Source organism: Drosophila obscura, unplaced genomic scaffold (genome assembly GCF_018151105.1).
Source record: "Drosophila obscura isolate BZ-5 IFL unplaced genomic scaffold, ASM1815110v1 contig_75, whole genome shotgun sequence".
In the NCBI taxonomy this organism is placed as follows: Eukaryota; Metazoa; Arthropoda; class Insecta; order Diptera; family Drosophilidae; genus Drosophila; species Drosophila obscura.
The window spans coordinates 1,724,207-1,744,784 of NW_024542867.1; the positions used below are offsets into that span (position 1 = coordinate 1,724,207).

The 20,578-nt window shown below is 41.1% G+C and overlaps 1 long non-coding RNA gene across 1 annotated transcript; it reads right to left on the reverse strand.

Moving 5' to 3' along the window:
• Positions 1 to 17,232: 17,232 nt before the first annotated feature.
• LOC111080055 lies at positions 17,233 to 20,368 on the reverse strand. The gene is made up of 5 exons (XR_002608426.2): positions 20,280 to 20,368; positions 19,956 to 20,208; positions 18,729 to 19,892; positions 17,834 to 17,905; positions 17,233 to 17,759 (listed from the first exon to the last, which is right to left on the reverse strand). It is a non-coding gene; the product is annotated as an uncharacterized LOC111080055 (long non-coding RNA).
• Positions 20,369 to 20,578: the final 210 nt, after the last annotated feature.

Below are 20,578 nucleotides of genomic sequence, written 5' to 3' on the forward strand. Positions count from 1 at the left end.
ATTTGTAAGGTTCTTGTTGTTGGTTGTAGCAATTTCTTGGATTGACTTGTGACATTCTATATGACCCTTGATGGGAGACTGGCTGTTGGCGAAGTCCTGAATTGATAGGGAATGATTGTATTCTGGGTAATGGAGTCGGTTTCTGAACTGTTGTACGGAAAGCAAAAGGCTGTGCCCTAGAAACCGCATGATTAGCTCGGAAATCTTGGTTTTCAATCTTAAGACACAAATTTAAGGCGTGCGGTAGATCCACTGGTTCCTTCATTCCCAGAAGACGTGAGAGGTCACCCTTGAGTCCTCGAACAAACGTGTCTAAGGCTTTGTCTCTGTATATTTTTGTTAGTAAAGTTTGTGATTCCCCTGTCAAGTCCATGCTCCCAATTTTGTTTAAAATCAGCTATAGATGCTTAAAAACTGTCTGATGGAATTCCTCAACGGATTGGTTGCTTGTCTGTACGATTGTGGTCATTTGATACTCTAAGGTACTTAAATCGCGTTTTTCTGCATAGTGTAAAGCTAATACTTTCGCCATTACACCCCAATCTAAAGGAACGTTGTAAGATTCTAAAGCTGTATCGGCGTTCCCAGTTATTTTATTTCTAATAGTATGAAGAATACCAAAATATTTTGGGGTCCCTTGCAAGGATGTATAATTCTCAAGAATTCTATCAACTCCTTTCTTCCAAGAGCTAAACTGGAAATGGTCACCTGAAAACTCTCTAATGCATTTAACTACATCTGGAACTCTGTCCAGGTCGGCCAAATTGTTTCTATGCTCTGGGCGGATTACTTGATCTGGTACATTTAAGAAGTTCTAGTTATTCGATTGTCCGATTAGGGCAGGCACTTGTTGTTTTATTGCCTGTGTGACAACATCAGTAATAAGGGTAATCAACTCCTCGCGCTCGGCCATGTTTCTATTCTGTTGATGCTGTTCTGGTCCCTGCATCTGTATCTGTTGCTGTCCTAATTGTCGGTCAGATTCCTGTTCTAAACTTAGTATGGGTGGTTTAATAAGTCCGTTTTGCCAAGCCATTAGCCTTGTTATTTAATACCGAAATAATGAATACTTATGATGAATGAATATAATTTTATGAAGTTATTAATATAAGGTAGTGAGATGGTATAACGTAGTAGAATAAGATAATATAAGATAGATGGACAAAGTGTTCAGGTCATACGAAATACACAGCGTGTTCAGGTCATACGACAATGCGTGTTCGGCCTCGGCACACGACGTCAGAAGCTGTGCAGATCGTTATCAGCCCGAGTGAGCCTATGGAGCCGTGAAACGCCCACTTCAGAATATGCTGCAATTTATTATTCTTAACTTATATATTGATACCATTCATATCGTCATTAATCAGTTATTGGCAGTAAAAACCTGCACAAGTTTTTGCGAACTAGTTAACTAAAAATACTACCTCAGCTGAACATATTGATTTTCACCAATCGTTAATTTTTTAACAGTAACTAAAAATTAAAAATAAAAATACCTTATTATCAATATGAACTAGTTTCTAAGTTTCAATATTATTTGAAAAAACCGACGAATTCAATTTTATTTTTAATGTATATTGACCCAAAAATTTTTATTTTCTTTCCGTGGTAGCAACCCAACAACATTAAACTAAAAATTGGGTAAAAATTGTATAATTTTATTGAATAACAAAGAAAAGAATTGGGGGGTGTCCCCTAGAAAAACCAAAAAAAAATTTTTTCGTCAAATTTTGGCCCAGCCTAATGTACATACATAAACGTACATACATATGTATATAAAGTTTATATATCATAAATACATATATTATGTACATGGGTTCAGTACATTACATTCATTACGTTAAGTTTTTGACTTAACGGGAAAGCAGATCGCACACTGCACGCGGAAGTGTGTGTGAGTGAGAGAGAGAATGTGTTCCGCGTGGGGGTAGGCTAGTAATGGCAAAGAATTTATTCTTTCTAACCCAGATTCGGCACTCTGGTAGATATGGTCATTCCCTACGATACTGCGTTTTTAGTTTTATCGTATTTTTAAAATTTAAAATTGTGCCTGCCACAGATTTTCGTCCTTTGTGGGGGCGGCAAGGGGCGGGGCGAAATTTTGAAATACACTTGTAGCAGTGTGATATCACATGAGTCTGGAAACCAAATTTGGTAACCCTAACTCATAGTCTCTGGGATCCAGGCGCTCAACAAGACTGACGGACGGACAGACAGATATGGCTATTTCGAATCGGCTGTTGATGCTGATCAAGAATATATATACTTTATGGGGTCGGAAACGTTTCCTTCTCTGCGTTGCACACATCCACTTTTACCAAAAATCTAATATACCCCTTATCTTTTTTTTGAGTACGCGTATAAAAATGGGAGCGCAGATTTCGACAACGCGCATGGAAGGGTGGGCCTCGTTAAGGGTAAGAATACCGGCTGCCCCCGCTAAAGAGAGTGCCAACGAAGACGAGACCAGGAAGAACGTTTGATTTGTGTTTGTTTTTATGTTTCAGTAAATTTTTTTTGTTAAATCCGTCCCCTGGGTATCGAGTCGAAAACGCCCCTGACTTACCCGAGAGCTAGCTGAGAGCGATATACCAGGGCGGCAAAAAGGCGGATCATAACATTGTCCAAATTAATTCCATTGTAAATAATAGGGACATACTCATAGTTTTTTTGTGTTGCTGCTATAGCTACGTTTCTCCAAGTGTTACCGAACATTGACGAAACAATCAATTCGTTTTATGACACTATTAACGACGCACTTAATATTTATGTTCCTGAAATCAACCTATCTGTTTCGTCAAAACCTCCCTGGCTCTCCAGAAATTTTTCTTATTTAAAGAATAAAAAACTAGGCTCTATAAGTAGTTCAGAATACTGGATCTATGTCTTTCTTCGCCGAATATTCGTCCGCTCGTTCTCAATTCCTTACTGTTAGCCTGTATTATAGCCTTTTTACACTGGGCGCGTCTCCTATCAAGATCGGAGTAGACGCAATGAAGCAGAAAAGGCGTTTACATTGGCAAACGTGCGTCTTGAATTTTGATTTGGGTGCTTGATGACAAGGAAAGAAAAAACGAGAAGGAACATGCGAGTCGCTTCTGGGGACGCGACTCTACTTATACCCGTACTCAGTCAGTATATACATTTTTGAGCATACGATTTTTTTAGAATTTTAGAATTACAAAAAAAAAATTTAACATTTTATATTTTTTTGCTACATCTGTTATCTATATATTGTAGCGAGCCTGAAGCACTAACCATACAGTATATAGATGTGCCAGTTCATACAACGAAAGGGGCGCAGCTGAGTTTGCAGCGTACGTTCCCAGATCTTCGGCTCTGGGAATGGCCGCGTTCGGCTCATAACGTCAAACGAGCCGACTGCAGCAAGCATGCATGTGTTGTGTACGCGTACACTCCAAAATATATGATTGTATGCATAGAATAATTTTTAGCTGCCGAAACCGACTTTGTTCGAGATTTCAGTTTACGTAAACGTGTGTGTGCCATGTATTCACACATACTGCGCTCTACAATTTTTGGCCGCTTTAATTGGTTTTTCGTTTTGTTTTGAGGGCTGATGTGATGTAGCGAACTGAGCTGACCTGCCGCAGCATAAATGAGGAATGGGCAGAGTGGGTGGGGGTGTTAAATAAATACAATATATAAAAACGAAGGATGTTATCTCTGCTCATATCTCCTAAACTAAAATTATCTTGAAAATTAGATACGCTAAAGCTCTGGAAAATGTTCTACTAGATGTGTACATTTATTTTATTCAAAGCATTCATAAAATATTTTTTTTTTTGTTTTGCCACCTGTTGTTCGCCGGTCGCGCGGGGTAATTTCAGTACAACAAATAACTTTAAATTTTAAAATTCCGCCCGCTTTCGGCCGGATCACCCCGGGCGACGAAACGCCAACAAAATATGAGGCCCTCCATTGGTTCAGGCCAGATCTTTCTTTTTTCATTTGAGATAACACGAAAAATTAATGTTGAAAACTCAAATAATGGTAAGTTTATAGTGGCTGATAAACAAACAAATTTTTAATCCAAAATTTGGAGATTTATTTTTCAACAAATCGAGATCTGGCGTGGGGCCCTGAAGGGCTAATCCGGCCTTGATGGTTCCCGTCGTCAGACTTCATATTTGTTGGCGTATATGTCGCTCGAATTGGTCGATTTGGTTCTAAACTTGAAAATTAGGCAAGTTATTTGTTTGTACTGTGGGATTTACATTGGGGACCAACAGAACAAGAGGTTTTCAAGGCAAAACTAAAAAATATTTTATGAATGCTTTGAATAAAATAAATGTACACATCTAGTAGAACAGTTTCCAGAGCTTTAGCGTATCTAATTTTCAAGATAATTTTAGTTTAGGAGATATGAGCAGAGATAACATCCTTCATTTTTATATATTGTATTTATTTAACACCCCCACCCACTCTGCCCATTCCACATTTATGCTGCGGCAGATCAGCTCAGTTCGCTACATCACATCAGCCAAAGACAATATAAGTATATTGTCTTTGCATCAGCCCTCAAAACAAAACGAAAAACCAATTAAAGCGGCCAAAAATTGTAGAGCGCAGTATGTGTGAATACATGGCACACACACGTTTACGTAAACTGAAATCTCGAACAAAGTCGGTTTCGGCAGCTAAAAATTATTCTATGCATACAATCATATATTTTGGAGTGTACGCGTACACAACACATGCATGCTTGCTGCAGTCGGCTCGTTTGACGTTATGAGCCGAACGCGGCCATTCCCAGAGCCGAACGCGGCCATTCCCAAAGCCGAAGATCTGGGAACGTACGCTGCAAACTCAGCTGCGCCCCTTTCGTTGTATGAACTGGCACATCTATATACTGTATGGTTAGTGCCTGAAGCGACCTGTACTGAAACGATAGTTGGCGGGAAAAACTAATCGAGTAGATTCTTGAATAAATATCGATCTTGTGGCTCAGGGATGGCCACGATCTGAATTTGACAAACGCAAGACATCAAACCGTTAGGTGAGGTTTTTCAGGGCTGCATTGATCAATTGACAAGCTCATGGACGATCGAAATTAGGTGAGGTCTAACTCGTGGTGTCAAAATGACAAACTAGCCGTTTCCTTTTCCGTTGTATACGCCGTTGTGAACCGTCGTGTCTTGCGCTAAGAGAAAAAAGAAAAATATAAGTTAAAAGGCTCCCCCCCCCCTCTCGCGCCCATACCCGCTGATGTCTCTAGCCACCTGCGGATTCAATCGATTCGCCCAAGGACGGGCGTTTGTCTCGATACGCGTAATCTCCTCCAGACCTTAGCAACCGGCTAGTGAGGAGGAAACGAATCCTCCTACCGTGAAGTGATAGTCACATTCTGTCCCGGGCAGTTATTCGCTCGCCCATGTTGCTACTAGTGTCGATCGGCGTTTCAAGCCGTAGTGTGAAGTTCTAGAATTCAAGAAGCAGAGCTGCTGCCTAAACGAGTCGCGACCTCCTACAGAAGCTTTGAGGACGGTCTTTCTAAGCCTTAATATGTTTAAAATTCAGCCCAGTCTCAGTTGCAAACATTAATTAAGTTTCAATTAGTTAAAACTTCTACCGTTAAATATCCCTAATGAACATTTTTTAGTTAAATTCGATGTTACCAATACTGAATCATCATCATTAGCTTAAATTCACATATACACCAGTTCTCTAAACCATTTTCCGTATAATTAACGTTCATGAATATCCTTAAGATACTTTTAGTTGTTTTTGCCAAAAGAGAAATGCACGCAGTTTTGTGGTTATGTAGCAGATTGTTGAGAATGATTAGAGTGCCTTGATGTAGCGAGCAAAAAGACACACACCCTGTATACGGGAAGGGTAGGCCAGAGATAACGTTTAATTTTCAGCACACGTCGGGAGATCGATCTTTCGCCGTGGAAGAAAATGTATTGTGCTTGAGTAAATATCAAACTGTATGTGTGTAGTGTGGTACGCGAACAAACCCTTGCTCTGCATCAGGACTATTCCGTCTTGTTCGATGGTCTGTCGTGGCCTAAGCCGCAGCGCTTAACTTTAAACCGATTTTTCCATGTATAACTAGAAAAGCCCTCTGCGTTTAGTTATCGACCGTACTTGGAGAATAAGATTCCTAGATTTTCTAGTACGATTTAACTCTCGAGAATCAGGACTGAACCTGAATTAAAACTAAATAAGACTTTTGTTTCGAATAGTGCTGCAAGTCAGATTTTTTTTGGAAAAAATAGAATTAATTGTTTTGATAAGTATTACTCGCCTTACCTTATAATCCTTTTTCTTTATATTATCATTGAATATTTGAACTTATTATAGTTAATAAATCTCGCAAATTATGTATTTTTGTAGTAAATATTATCGCCATGTTTGGTTCACTTTTGTATATTAAGGAATTGCTATGAAGAATAGATAAAGCAAATCAATGAACTCGATGCAAGCCTACGCGTTTTAGTAGAGGTCCAACAAGGGGTCATCAGAAGCGCGATGCTTCTCCACATAACAGCTGTGGACATAAGCCCGATGTCTCTCCGTCTCTCCTTTTCTCTTCCCTCTACTCTATTCTCTTATTCTCTCTTGTCTTTACCTATCTCTCTCTCTCTCCTCTCTCCTGCCTGCTTCTTCTTCTTTCCTTCTCATCACTTCTACCGTTCTAGCAATAAGTCGCAGCACGCTTAATTTCTGGAATTATTATTGATAATTGTAGCAGCGAAAAAGGGCAGATTCGAGGTAGCAAAAACTCCACCCCAAAGCCGGCGAGCTAGAGCCGGATAATGATTAGCGCGCCCAGCTTTCTCGAATCACGATGTCCGCGTCTAACATTTTTGTTTCGTTGCACGTTACAATATACATCTACTATGTATGTTCTACATCTAACATGTAGATTCTACATGTACCATTTAGATTCTACATCTCCTCCGCTAGGGGTTGCTCGCGCACTGAACGCGGCAGAGTGTGCGAGCGAGAAAGAGAATCAGTATCGTCAGCAGCGCTGGAGAAGGAGCGGGAACCAACAAAATTAATTTCTTCATTCTGGCTATAATTATCATCCGATCTAGTTCAGATTCGGCAATCTGGTAGATATGGGCATTCTCTACGATAGTGCGTTTTTGTTTTATCGTATCTTTAAAAATGTGCCTGCCACAGATTTTCGTCTTTTGTGGTGGCGGAAGGGGGCGGGGCGAAATTTTGAAATACACTTGTAGCAGTGGATATCACATGAGTCTAGAAACCAAATATGGTTGCCCTAGCTCTTATAGTCTCTGAGATCTAGGCGCTCAACAAGACGGACAGACAGACATGGCTATATCGACTCGGCTATTGATGCTGATCAAGAATATATATACTTTATGGGGTCGGAAACGTTTCCTTCTCTGCGTTACACACATCAACTTTTACCACAAATCCAATATACCCCTTAACTCTTTTTTGAGTACGGCTATACAACTTTTAAGAAATCAACAGAATTATGCACGACGACAAGAAAATGGACTTTCTTTGTCATCAAGCACCCAAATCAAAATTCAAGACGCACGTTTGCCAATGTAAACGCCTTTTCTGCTTTATTGCGTCTACTCCTATATCGATAGCAGACGCGCCCAGTGTAAAAAGCCTATAAGATAAAGCATAGTACATAAAGTCCAGCACTGCGGAATCGAAAAATTCCTGTCAAACTACTACATTTAAAAAAACTGTGACAGGAATGTTTCGTTTACGTATTCCTGGAGTGTGTATCCAGCAACACGAGCGGAATCCACAGATTTATATCGATAGTTGCCTATCGGGACCGTGTGTGGACTGAGAGAACAGCTGATACCCAGCTCAGGAATATACCACTTTGCAATTCTTCCTGCAGTGAATGGTGCAAGATGTAGGCAAAAACTGTCCGCAAAACCCAAAAGAGAGATGAAAATTATTATTTTTTGTTTTGAAACAATATATGCCGCCACCAACACAATCACTTCATCATCAAAGTGCATTTTTGTTCCCTCTCCTTCACAATTGGCTCTGTTTACAAAACACAGCTGATTCACCAACCCTGTTTTAGCTATGTTCCACACCCTCACGGAATAACTAGCAAATTCCTTGCCGCAATTTTCGGCGGTGATGGAGACAGGCCTTAAACTAAGTATTTGTTAGTGGGAACTAGAGTTGTCAAACGATTGATAGTTGAGCCATCGATAGTTTTGAATGTTTTGAAAAAAACAATCGACACTATCGTGCTCAAATAATTATTACTAAAAAAGCTATTAAACGCTATTTTTTAAGCGAGAAATTAAATTAAATTAAAGGTTTTATTCATACTCTCGAAATATCAGTCTCAAAATAATAAAAAATAATTCATAGTCTTTTTTTTATCCTTAGTTACTAAGTGTTGTAATCGTTAATCCACCAATTTTTGTTGATAAACAATAGATTACACTACTCGACAAAATCGAACTTTTTTTTCTTGAAGGATCCAAACCGTCTTTTTCTGATAGATATGGGGCTTTAAAATTTTTTAAAGAATTATGTTTTTTTTCTATGGCAGTAATTTTTTTTGAAGAATTTTTGAAGTCTGGTACTTTTTTTTTAGCTTTTTTCAGAGGTAGCGCCTGTTTTTTTTCACATAACTCTCGTATCTTACGTCTGGTTGTTAAGAACTTTGCAATTTTGAAAAGAAATTTAAAACAGCTTGAAGTTGAGCCCAAACACTTTGTGATTTCAGCTTACCGTCTGGGAAATATAAAGCATTGAAATGCAAAAATGATGATTTTTGTGCGGTATTTTTTACGGAATTTTGACTTTAAAAACTCAGGAAAAGTCGAAAAAAAATTATATCCTGTGTCCTTTATTTTTTTGTGTATAGGTGCATTAATTTGGCGTCGTTTAAGGCTCATTAAAATCTATGGAGAGACTTTGGAGCTAAAATTCGTTATCCAAACCTAAAAACTGAAAAAATTTATAAAAAATACCTTTTGGAAGGTTGCGGGCCCAACAGCCAATTGATAATTATCAGCTGTGAATAAAAGAAATAGTTTTAAGTATACTTAGTTAATATAAGTGGCAGTACACGTATGGGTTAACTTCAAATCTATTTATTCATACAACTATAAATCAAACATGCGATCATTTGAAAAGTTAAATCTAGGTCATCAAAAGTGTATAGGATTCTGGTAAGACAAACACGGTAAGACAAAACACATTTAGAAAAGACGATACGCCCCTTTCCATTGAAAGGGGGAGACACAAACCTTCACTTGGTTGCTAAGGTTCTACCTCACTTTCAATATTAATAGCAGCCATGAGCATTTGAGAAACTTCAGTAATTTCGGCAACTGTAGCAGGGACACGGTATATTTCCTTGTGTATATCTTTATGATGATCCATAAAGTTCGCCAAACGGTCTATTTGTACGTCTTCTACGTTCAGCATTGAGGTATACGTTGCTAGATGCTTTCGAAGCATTGTGCTTGTCAAGGCTTTTGGACAAACTGCACCGCATTCATCAGAAATTTTTTTTTAAATTGGGCACGCCCGAATATATTATTTAGCCAAGTTACCAGTATGTGGCACACTGAATATGTTTGTACTTTTTACACCAGCGTCCTTGCGATATATTAAAATAGTGTCAATGCAGAATTTATCAAACGGTGTCAAAAGGACAGGCACCGTTCTATTTAATTTTCCACGAATGGTGATTCGGGAATATTTATTTGCAATTTGTTGATAGTTTTTTTTAAATATCCGCGTCCATGTTCTCAGCTGCTTCATGGGATGTTTTGTAGTTTTCAATCGTTACCCTTTCTATTTCACCAGCACGACGGCGATTAAAAATTTGAAGACTGACTAAAGTACTTTGGACCAAGGAACACCACTTCGCCAAATCGAATTTAACTTTAAAAACTGCTAAAGCTTCTTCGGATATTTTATTGACATGATCGAAAAGTTTCTTAATTTTGGTCGACCGTTTTTTTTCGTCTGGTCTTCAATCGCCTTTTTATAGATGTCGATGTGAACCTCCATTTCCCAAAGTGCTAAAAATCCGAAACAATTAGTCTCTTTTCTATATCAAGGTTTTTTAAACCAAAAGAACGAAATATTTTTGCGCATTTATTTATTAAAGACGTTTAGTTAGTCACCACCGACGGCGTTCCGAAGAACATGAGTTCATTATCCCACTTAGCCATATTACGGATGCCATTAACAATGATGTCGTGATATTTGGGGGTCCTTACTTCCTTAAGCTCATTTACTTCATTTTTTGATTGGCTTTTAATATCAAGTAACAGCCGACCAAATAAACGTATATTGCGCGTATCATATCATGTTGTAGCTCTGAATTTTTCATGCATTCGGAATTTGCAAATAAAACAATTAAATGGCCGTACTTTATGTGTTTCGTCATGTCGTCGTCTTAGTCAATGTTTTATGTTAAGATTATTTTTGAATTGTTTTGAAGTCTAGTGTAAGTAGGTTAGGGCAAGGCGGGAGCGCAATAAAAGCTCGCTCTTTCGCTCAAGGCGAATTCGCCCCGCTTTGCCACCGTAGGTTAGTTAGGCATAGAATGAAGTGTAATGAATTTTTAGAATATAATCGTTGAAATTGAATTCGATCGAGCGCACCTACATTATTTCGTCCCCGCTTTTAATAAATCTTTACGCCACCCAAGTATTTCGGTTTTGTGATTAGAAAAACTATTCTAAATTTTGATGGCGCCCCCGGGTGGACGTAAAGAATAAATAAAAAGGCAACAAAGAAAAGTGACAGTGACACAGTGTAAAAACAGTGTAACAAAAATACGCCAACATTAGTTATAAATAATATAACAAATTAATTCTATATTATAGAATAAAAAGTATTGTATAGTTGCCCGCGTCGTGTGTGTATCAAATAACAAAAGACTTGCCAAATCCATCGTGTCGGCCGCGCAATACCCTCACCGCCTGTTGCTGATCGTGGCTGCTACCCTGCCGCCATACCTGCTGCTTCACCGTTGCTGCTACCCTGCCTATACTTGCTGTTTCACCGCCATACCTGCTGCTTCCCAAACAGACCCCGTAGCTGCAACCTAGAAGACCTATGGCCCCTTGTGATTGCACGGACTGCAAGAGGAAAGTGGCAGCTGGACTTAAAGATCCGAACGCAGAGCCTGAGGTATTTGTGCAAAAAATTGAAAGCTAGAGCCGAAGACATACATAAATACATATATAAATTGTCTTGTGCTGGAAAAATTGCACCTCGCTTTCAATTCTTGGCACAGCCGTATGATATAGTAGAGTTTGATTTGCATGCATTTAATTTATTAGTGCACATACATACATATATAACACCATATAACACATATGTACAAAAACCATACCATACTCTATTTGAACCGCTATTTGGACGCACAATTATATATATATCGTTTACCGCAATCACTGTCGCCCCCCCCGTTCCCCTCTCGTTGTGTGAAATTCGCCAAAAAGTTGGTTCGTTAACCCAAGCCGCGGTGTATAACACTTACTTCCATACATACATACATACATACAAGCAGCTGCACCGGTGCATTCTTTTCGTCTCTCGCTTTCGCTTATCCACCGTTGCTTGCTGTGTATTTGGTGGGAGAATTTCGTTGCCGCGCTTGATCAAAACGGAGCGCCAAGTGACGCGCTACCCTGTTTTTCGAGGGTATATTGTTTTTCTTGTCACTTCGCAAGTGACGCGCTACCCTGCATTCTTAGGGTATATTGTTTTGGCTCTCAGTTGGAAAGTGACGCGCTACCCTACATTCTTAGAGTATATTTCTTTCGGCTCTCACTTGGAAAATTACGCGCTACCCTACAGTGTGAGGGTATATCGTTTTGGCTGTCACTTGCAACCAACTATACACCTCGTGCCTCGACATTCAATTATTGTCGTTCTCGATTTTCGTTCTTGTTTGAACATTTATTATTTCTTTATCTACAAAAATATTGGTTTTCGTCGCGTAGATTATAAATAGTAAAATGGCACAAGAAAATAAGTCTGTTCTCGATGACTTAAAAAGTAAGCTCAGAAACCGAGTCAAAAACATTCGCCGCTTAGAGGATCGTTTAGAGGGTGGGTCGATTCCATTGCAATTGACAGAGCTACAATGCAGACTCGATTTTCTGAATTCTGCTATTAACAAGGCCAACCTATTGCAGGAGCAAATAGAAGAAATTGATAGCAAAGATGAATTTGGGCCGGCTGGAAGAGGCCATTGTAACCAGGCAAGTAATGTGATCGATGCCTTGAAGCTAACAAGCGATCCGCCGCCCTCGGTATCAGCTTCTACAGCCCCTAATGAAGCATTAGGAACAATAAAGGCGTTCCAAGTCACCGAGGCCAATTATGCAAAGGCCATGGACAGCCTAAAGCGAGTATATGACAACGAATGTCTAATATTCTCGAACCAAATCTCCGCACGGTTTAATCTGCCAAAAATCTCGCAACAGTCCGCATCGTCCCTAAGAAGCCTCATCGATACAGTGTCATCGATCTATGGTTCATTATTATCGATAGGAGACGATACGAAGATTTCGAATGCAATGCTCATTCATCTCGTTTTGAACAGAGTCGACCCAGTGACGAGACAGAAGTGGGAAGAACAGCTTGACTTCGAAAAGATGCCGCTTTGGTCCGACTTTGAAAAAGTTTTAAATCGTCGATACCAGCATTTGTCTGCGGAAGAGTCGACAAAGCCAAGGCAAGAAAAAGTCATGCCAAGCAAGTCGCACAATCGCAGTTCATTTGCTTGTTCTTCCACTCCCCCCAACAGTAGAGCTCAGCGAACATGCAGCTATTGCAATTCGGGAGACCATGTAGTGGCCAACTGCACGCCATTTTCACGTCTCTCGGTTATGCAAAGGTTCGAGTTCACAAAGTCTGCGTCCTTATGTATAAATTGTCTGCAAAAGGGTCATACTGTTGTAAGATGCAAGGTCGCCAAATGTCGAGTTTGTGGCCGCTCACATCACACATTGTTGCATCGATACACAGTGACTGATAATAGTCTCGCGTTGCCGCCACCCCCAGAGAGTTCGTCTCCTCCTTTAAATCAGGACCACCCTTCCACCTCTCATGCTCTGCATGCGACTTCGTTGGACAGGGTGATTTTGGCTACGTCGATCGTAAGTGTCAGAACAAAAAATGGTGATCACATTTTGGCCAGAGCTCTCCTTGACTCTGGATCCCAAACAAACTTCATCACGGAAGACCTCGCCCACCGCTTACAGATCCGTAGAGAGGAGTCGTGTATTACCTTGCTTGGTATTGGTGAATCCAATTCTCAAGTAAAGAATAAAATACACACTGTGGTGAAGTCGCGCATAAATGGTAGTGAGTTCTCCTTTGATTTTTGGATCCTGAAATCAATTTCAGGTTATCATCCTGACCAGTCAGTTAATGTAACTGATTGGAAAATCCCAGAGAACCTACCACTGGCAGACCCCTATTTCTACAAGCCACAAAGAATAGACATGCTGATTGGAGCTGAATCATTCTTTGAGTTATTAGCTGTTGGTCAAATCAAGCAAGGTCCTGACTATCCAACTCTTCAGAAGACCCTTCTTGGCTGGGTTGTTTCGGGAAAATATGTTTCCAAAAGTTCTGCCCCCGAAACGGCAAACAGTTTGAGTTGCAGTGAAGAGCTGTTAGTTTCCATTGACAGGACCTTGCAAAAATTCTGGTCACTGGAAGAAATGCCATCTCCAAAGAAAATTATTTCGCCTGAGCACACGTTATGTGAAAATCACTTTCGGAAGACGACTCAGGTATTGCCATCAGGTCGGTTTGAAGTAAGGCTGCCGTTTAAATCAGATCCAAATTGTTTGGGCAACTCCTTTGAGGTTGCTAAACGGCGGTTTTTGTCGCTCGAAAGAAGATTGTCTCGTGACCCTGAGTTGAAGAAAATGTACTTGGAATTCATGGAAGAGTACCTCTCCTTAGGTCATATGTCACCGACTGACAATACGGTTCCTTCTACTCCACACTACGTAATTCCACATCAGTGTGTTCTTCGGCCCCAAAGTACGTCCACCAAGCTTCGCGTCGTGTTCGATGCGTCGTCGAAGACGTCCTCTCAGGTGGCCTTGAATGAGATTCTGATGGTCGGACCGACCATTCAAGAGGAATTATACTCGCCCTGACTGCCGATGTGAAAAAGATGTATCCCCAAGTGATGGTGAATGAAGCGGATAGGCAGTTTCAGATGATAGTGTGGAGAAGAGACCCATCTGAGTCCTTGAGATTATACAAGCTTAACACCGTGACTTATGGGACTGGACCAGCCCCTTTTTTGGCTATCCGGTGTTTAAAAAGGTTGAGTGAGTCTGTGAAGCTATCATTCCCTAAAGCTGCTGACGTTATTGGGTCCGACTTTTACGTTGATGACATGTTGACTGGTGCTGCATGCGTAGAGGAGCTAAGGGCAATTAAGTCCGAAGTATCTCAGGTTCTTCAGACCGCAGGGTTTGAGTTAGCGAAGTGGTTTTCGAACTCACCTGAAATCACCGCATCTGAGAGCACAGCAAAACCCATAACGATCTCGGATTCAGAATCGACTAAGGCGTTAGGAATCTCATGGTTGCCTGAGGAAGATGCCTTTCAGTTTAAAATTGACAATGAAGTCATGGGTCTCCGAGCGACAAAACGGAACATACTGTCGGTGACATCGAAGCTGTTCGACCCCCTTGGATTGTTAAGTCCTATCGTCATAAAGGGCAAGATCCTATTGCAGGAACTTTGGCTTAACAAACTAGATTGGGATGAGTCGATTCCGATGCATTTGGAAACAGCATGGAATATGTTGAAAAATACACTGTCTCAATTGGAAGAGATATCCATACCTCGGTTTGTGTATTCCGATCCGATGTCACCGATCCAAATACATGCCTTCGCTGACGCCTCCATGAGAGCTTATGGAGCGTGCGTCTATGTCCGTAGCAGAACTGCAGAAGGTTTAAAAATATCATTGTTGACTTCAAAGTCCAAAGTAGCGCCGCTCAAGACCAAAACGCTCCCACGGCTTAGTTCGCTCACCCCCGGCTTAGAGCTGTTTATTGGTCAGACTCTGAAGTAACTCTTCACTGGATTCGGTCGCATCCATCTTCGTTGTCGACGTTCGTTTCAAATAGGGTGGCTGAGATTCAGGAGTGGTCAGATAAAGCTACGTGGCGGCATGTCCCTACAAAACAGAACCCTGCAGATATTGTGTCAAGAGGTTGTGACGTCAAAGAAATCGTCCAGTCAATCTGGTTTGAAGGACCATCATTTTTGAAGGATGAAGAAGAGACCTGGCCAAAAAACCCTCATTTCGAGCCTACAGAAGATGTCGAGCTGGAGAAGAGGAAGAACGCGGTCGGGCTGACCGCTGCGGTAGAAATTTCGGATTTGGTAGATGTCATCGAGGGATTCTCGTCACACCTCAAGCTGCTTAGAGTGTTTTGTTATATGTTCCGCTTTATAAAAAAATGTAAGAACCCGAGCATAACGTTTGAAAAAACGGTTTTACCGACCGAGTATGAAGCCTTTCGCAAAATTGTTGAAGTTATCCAACATCACGAGTATCGTGAGGAAATCGAGAAAGTTCGGAAAGGATCTAGAGTTGGTCCTAGTCTTCAGCGGTTGAACCCTTTCATCCATGAAGACACTGGTACTTGGTGTACTTTTTCGTTGTTGAGAGTAGGGGGGCCAAAAGCTAAAGCTCCTATATCATACGATGCCAAGTTTCCGTTGCTTTTGACGAAGCGTTCGCAATTCGTGCGGAGCTATGTTCGTCATCTGCACCATATCAATTTTCATGTCGGCCCACTTGTGAGCATCCTTCGACAGAGTGTTTGGATCGTAAACGCTCAGGAGGTCTCCAGTCAGACAGTTCGATCGTGTATCCGCTGCTTTAAATGCAAGCCTCGACTGCTGACGCAACTGATGGGAAATTTACCCGCAGACCGGCTCCGTGCTTCCGCCCATTTTCAATTTGCGGCGTTGATTTTTGTGGACCCGTCTCGACGACATTGAAAATTCGAGGAAGGCCCCCATACAAGTCCTATATCGCGCTTTTTGTTTGTTTTGCGTCCAAAGCGGTTCACTTAGAACTTGTATCCGACTTGACCACTGACTCTTTTTTATTGGCTTTCCAAAGGTTCGTTGGGCGCCGAGGATATCCCCAGATCGTCCATTGCGACAACGGGACGAATTTCGTCGGAGCGAGCCGCCACCTCAGCGCTCTGCAGAAGGCGCTCGAGGACGGGGCGACGCAGTTCGCGAATTCGCGTCAAGAAAAGGATGCGAATTTGCGTTCATACCGCCTCGAGCGCCGCACATGGGAGGACTCTGGGAGGCAGGTGTCAAGTCTGCGAAGAGCCTACTCCTACGGGCGGTAGGCAGCGCGCTATTGACCGCCGAAGAGCTCGCCACAGTCCTCGTCGGGATCGAGGCCGTCCTGAACTCCAGGCCGCTGGGAGCCCTCAGCCAGGACCCCAGCGACGGCGAGGCACTCACGCCCGGGCACCTGCTGACAGGCGGGTCGCTCATCGCCCCCCAGCACTGCGGACTCCGGACCAGGAGGGTCTCAGCTGCTTGCGGCGATGGCAACTTGCCTCGTCAGTCAGGCAAGCGTTCTGGCGGCGATGGTCCAAGGAATATGTCCTGGGCCTTCAAATTCGGGGCAAGTGGCACCAGCGGAAACCCGACGTCAAGGAGGGAGACCTCGTCCTCGTGGCCGAGGACAACATGCCTCCACAGGAGTGGCTCCTCGGGAGGGTGATCGCCACGCACGCCGGGGAGGACGGCATGGTCAGGGTCGTCGACCTTAGGAGGAGCGATGGGGGCATTTTTCGGCGGGCCATCCACAAGTTGGCGCCGCTACCAATGTGTTGAAGCCGCTCAGGCCTTCAACGGGGCTGGTGTTTCGTCATGTCGTCGTCTTAGTCAATGTTTTATGTTAAGATTATTTTTGAATTGTTTTGAAGTCTAGTGTAAGTAGGTTAGGGCAAGGCGGGAGCGCAATAAAAGCTCGCTCTTTCGCTCAAGGCGAATTCGCCCCGCTTTGCCACCGTAGGTTAGTTAGGCATAGAATGAAGTGTAATGAATTTTTAGAATATAATCGTTGAAATTGAATTCGATCGAGCGCACCTACATTATTTCGTCCCCGCTTTTAATAAATCTTTACGCCACCCAAGTATTTCGGTTTTGTGATTAGAAAAACTATTCTAAATTTTCATTATGGTTCTCGTCACCAAACCGTCTCTTAGCACTGGCATAACTTTCTTGCGCAGAATGTCTTTTGCTGCTTCGTGCATAAATCCAGTCATAACGCGGCCATCCCTTAATATATTACGGGCGGTTTTTAGATTACAGTTTTTGGCGTGACAGCGAATGGTAGACTTTGGAAAAATCCGCGACATGATTTGCAGTGTTTCCCGAATTAGCTCTTTTTTGACGAGTTAATATTAAAGTGCCACTGTTGAATGCTTGATCTGTGTTATGCAGATAGTCACCAGCTTTTCGGATTTTTTGATCAATTTTTTTCTTTCTGCGTGAAGCTTCGGAAAAGCAACATTTTTTTAACCTCCTTTTCATTTTTATGCATTACTTGCAGATGTCTTGCAAATTTTGTTTGAAGCTTTTTACAATACATACAGAAATGTTGCTTGCTCTTTCTTTGTTGAGAAATGGGAATTGATAATTTTCTTATATCATAAACAGGGGTCTCGGTAGATAACGGGGGTCTTGAGGACATTGTTCGGTCAGTTCGACAGAATCTGAAATTTATAATATTATTATAGCTTGTTTTACTACAATTTTTATTTTTGAAATGGCTTGAACTGTGAAATACCTAGCAGAGCTTCAACCTTGGTACTGTCTGGGCGTGTCACTTCTGGAAATTGTTCGGTCAGTTCGACAGCATCTGAAAATTATAATATTAGAAATTAATTTTATAACAAAATCTATTGTTATTTTTGTTACAAAAACGATTTTGATGAAATTTAACATATGATAAATTCTTTGTCCATAATTTCAAATCGCGCGAATTTCTTGTTGGTGTGCTTAAAAATATATATGTATGTACATAGTGACGGGCCCTACAAATTGAAAAATCGCGCGAGTTTCTCGTCTGTCTGCGTATAAATATATGCGTACATAGATATTTCGTTCAAATTTCTTGTCTTCAATTTGTAGAGCCCGTCACTATGTACATATATGTTTATACCCACAGACAAGAAATTGGGACGAAATAACTACATATGCTTTAACTACAATGCTTTATATTTCCCAGACGGTAAGCTGAAATCACAAAGTGTTTGGGCTCAACTTCTAGCTGTTTCAATTATCTTTTCAAAATAGCAAAGTTCTTTACAACTAGACGTAAGATACTAGAGTTATGTGAAAAAAACAATCGCTACCTCTGAAAAAAGGTTACAAAAAAAATACCAGTTTTCAAAAATTCTTCAAAAAAAAGTTCTGCCATAGAAAAAAAAAAAATATCATCAAACCATTTCTAAGCCCCAAATCTTTAAGAAAAAGTTCGTTTTGTTCCTTGAGGAACAATCGTGTTGACTAGTGTTATCAACATTTTTCGTTCGTTTTGTCCGGCCTTTGAGAGCATCCGCTCGGACTCCGTCGAGGTTGTGGGAACACAGAGAGCTTTCCTAGTCACGTTGGCTAAAGCTGGCATGTCACTTTCATTGATATATACTTTGATATACAAAAATGTAACTATCACCACTTACCTTCTAATACTCTAATGGGCTGCAATCATTTCCGGTGTTCATTTTTTCAAAATATTGTCGAAGAACGACTATTGCGTCGACTTTATTGTTTCTTTTCTATTTTGGTTTTTATAAAACCTACGCAGTGTTTTCTCGTGTGAGACTTGTACTGGCTGTTCTGCTTCCGGTTCTTCAAGTTTTTCTCCGTTGTAATTAGTCAACATGTTTTCCAGCAAAACGGCGCCTTGATCAGCATTGATCTGCAAACGAAATCCTTCTTTTTTGTATCGTGGATGCAAGTGATGGCAAGTCTAGTTGCGTTTTCGTGCAAAAATAAGCAGACCTGCTTGCCAACATTTGTCTCTAGATTGTCGTATTGCTCAATGAGAATTTGAACCAGGCCGTTTGATAAAGGAATTATAGATGAAGTTGTTATTTTGCTACTAGACGAGCACTGAGTTGTCACATAATCAAATGGGGCAGTACGGGCGATATATGATTTTTCGTCGCTATTCCAGCGAGTACAAACTTCTTGTATGAGACTGTAAACTCTGCCCGCACCTTGAGCCTCCTTGAACTTTTCGTAGGCAATCGTGCTACTTTTAAAAAATGTAAAAATTCGCTTGCACTTCACTAGTAGTGGTTTCAAATATTCTTGGGCCAAGCAGTCTTGCACCACTAAATTCAAGCAGTGGGCATAGCAGGGTGTCGTTTTTCAAGAATCTCAAATGCCTTTATCATGGATCTCGCATTGTAAGTTACTATGGCCAAAACTTTGCCATCTAAAAAACAGTTACATAGAACCTTGCGCAAGGATCTGGCAATGTTTTCTGATGAATAATTAGAGGGATCTTCGAGCTTTTCGGTTGACAACACCGCACTTTGAAGATCGATTTTTTCGTCAATAAAATGGATGGTTACAGTCAAGTACCCATGGTTGGCCCTCGATGTCCAGCAATCCATTGTTACGGCGCAGCTATCTACTTTGCATAAAATATTCTGTAGTTTTTCGACTAACTCCGTATACAGACTTTTCATATGCACGTTCTGCATCGTATTCCGCGACGGTAATATATATGGTGAGTCCAGACGATAGAACAAATTGCGAAATCCGGCGTCCTCAACGATTGAAAATGGTTGCACGTCGAGAGAAATCATTTGCATTAAAGCACGGTCCAACATTTTCTTACGAGCAGATGAACTGTTGTACACTTAAGGTGCTTTTATATATTTTTTAATAGAACTCACTTCGTTGTTATTTATTAAATCGCTGTAAGAGGGGTGAGCGCGCTTCAGATGATCGAGAAGAGTCGAGGTGTTGCCCCTGGTTTTGTAAGATCTCTGACAAAAGCGACATTTTGCTTTTTTCCCATCCTCACTTTTCTCGAAACAATCCCACACTATACTTCAGCCAAGTTTCCGCATTGTTGGTCTGCCAAACTGCTCATTCTTCTTCTTGGACCACAATGCTTTTTTTTCTCGCATTTTCCTTGCTGATGTCCTTCCATGCATGTGTAAATAATATAAAAAAATTTAATAGATGCTCTATAATATTGTGCATATATTACGTACCATTGAAACCTTTTAGGAACTTGTCCATTGTAAAAATTATATGCCACCAGTCGATGTGTTTACAACCATGTCTTCGTATTTTATAGGCTGTTTACATTGGGACTGCGTCATGCTTCTTTGCGTTTTGGCGAAGACGCATTTTTTTTACATAGGTTAAGCATAGGGCCCTAGTGGTGGCAAAAAGTTGCGTCGATCTCTGATTCATGTGCGTCTATTCGATATATTCGATTGCTTTTGCGCTTAACTGCACATTGCTTTTCTGCCTATCAGCGCAACTATCACCTCTAAGAACAACAAAA